Source organism: Tiliqua scincoides, chromosome 4 (genome assembly GCF_035046505.1).
Source record: "Tiliqua scincoides isolate rTilSci1 chromosome 4, rTilSci1.hap2, whole genome shotgun sequence".
Lineage (NCBI taxonomy): Eukaryota > Metazoa > Chordata > Lepidosauria > Squamata > Scincidae > Tiliqua > Tiliqua scincoides.
Genome location: NC_089824.1, coordinates 123,193,264 through 123,195,326, shown reverse-complemented (window position 1 = coordinate 123,195,326; position 2,063 = coordinate 123,193,264). Strand labels below are relative to the sequence as shown.

Sequence of the window (2,063 nt, the reverse complement as noted above, 5' to 3'; positions counted from 1 at the left end):
CTCCCATGCTCCACTTGATGGCAACTCCTCTCTGCCACCTAGGGTCAGCTCATCAGTATATCAGCGTGTCGTCAGTTCTCAGGTACCAAATGGCAGCCTCAGATCTTCAGGCATACAAGGCGGCACTCTACCAACTGAGCCAGACCTCCTGCCCTGCCTTGCATGTGAATAGTGCCCTACTTCCCTAGGTAGTTGACGCTGTCAATGTGACTCAGAGGCATCGCTAGAGGCAGCGGCACCCAGGGCAGAGACATCATGACATCACTTCCAGGATCTCCCAGATGAGTTGGTGGTGGCAGCTTTGCAATCTGGCTGCCACCCCCATTTCCTTCTCCTTTGCAGGCATTGAGCCTCCAATGGTGGAGGAAGGAGAGGCAGCCAGATTGTGAAGCCACCAAAACACAAGGAGGAGGAGGTAGAGAAGGTGGCAGTGACTGATGCAGCAGGGCTGCGGTTTTTCCCACTACTGCCATCTTCACATACTGGGCCTCACACAGCTTTCGCCTAGCCACTGCAGAACTTGGAGTGGAGCAAAGAAGCGATTTGGTAGAGTCGACCAGGCTCTTTGGAGCACATTTTGGCCAAGCTGTTTTTTGCTGTGCTCCGAGTTTGCGGCACCAGAAACTGGGTTTGGAGCAGCAGAAGGATATTCTTGCAAGCATAGCAGTGACCACGGCTGCTGCTGCTGCTTTGTCTCCCTCCCCTTCCAGCCACCATCTTGGTTGGGCCTCAAGTGGCACTCCCTTCAGGCCTTGTGCATGGGACAGACTGCCCCTGCCCCTGCTTGCTATGCCACTGATGTGGCATGGCCTGCCATCTTTTAAAAATGACACATGCATTTCAGCTCCAGCGGAGAGAATGGCATACATGGCTGTACAGTGCTGCATGGGGAAATTCAGTGGTTGGAATCATGTGCACCAAGACCTTTTGCTTCAGTGGTAAGGCTTTCTCAGTGGAGGGATTAGCTAGGATTGGGCTGTAATCAATCCTAACGCACACATACCTGCTAGTGCAGCTACACCAAAAAGGAATGTGCTGTATCCAGCTGGGGGAGACCAACTGGGAGGCTATGGAAGGGAAAGGAGATTTTAATACCCATCCATAAGCCTTCCACTCTGCAGTGGGTCTCTTTGGACCTGCATCAGCTGTGTAGCTGTTGCAAGTCTGAGGAGAAGAAACGGGTGCGGAGTCTGACAAAGGGACGATAGGACCTGGCTCCTGCCAGATCCACCCCCTCCCACAGTCTCTCCATTCCCATTCCTCTCTTGCCACTCCCTCTGCAGCATTATTTTCTCCAGCAGCCGTGGCCAGGTCCTGCAATGGATGGGAAGCGCTGCTGCCGCCTCTTGCAGCAGTACTCCCAAAATGGCCACTGACGAAGCGCTCAGTGCACTGTTGCTGGCAATTTTGCAACAGCAGAAGTTGCAACATAGGAACACAAAATGGCAACCCAATTCTGCGTAGGTTTCGGCTGTAAGGCTCATGGGGCCCAATCTTATCCAATTTTCCAGTGCCGCTGCTGCTGTGCCGATGGGGTATGCACTGCTTCCTATGTTAGGGAAGCAGTCTTGACAGAAACTTTACCCTGCACATGCCCGATCTCGTCTGATCTCGAAAGCTGAGCAGGGTCAGGCCTGGTTAGTACTTGGATGGGAGACCGCCTGGGAATACTGGGTGCTGTAGGCTTATACCATAGTCTTTAGAGATTGAAGGTTGCCAACCAGTCTCCTCAAGGTATGGGAATATTTGTTCCCTTACCTTGGGTCTGAATTGCGGCTGCACCAGTGCTGGAAAGTTGGATAGGATTGGGCCTTCATGCTACATTCTTCAGGTCAAACACCTTATTGCAGTGTAGTTGCATTAAGGTAAAGTCTATATGAAAACAAGCATCTCAAGGATAGCAAGTAACCCAAAAATTACAGGAGGAGCAACCACAAAGAAAAATATCCTTGATATTCAGACTTCTGTCTAGGGAATAATGGTGAAAGGCCACTGGATTTTCCTTTCCATCACCACACCCCTTCCCCAAGAAAAACTTGACAATCCTCCTCATAACACTGGCC

At 51.4% G+C, this 2,063-nt stretch overlaps 1 pseudogene; it reads left to right on the top strand.

Annotated features, from left to right (window-relative positions):
- The first annotated feature begins 1,567 nt into the window (after nucleotides 1-1,567).
- On the top strand, nucleotides 1,568-1,686 carry LOC136650296 (5S ribosomal RNA; annotated as a pseudogene).
- Nucleotides 1,687-2,063: the final 377 nt, after the last annotated feature.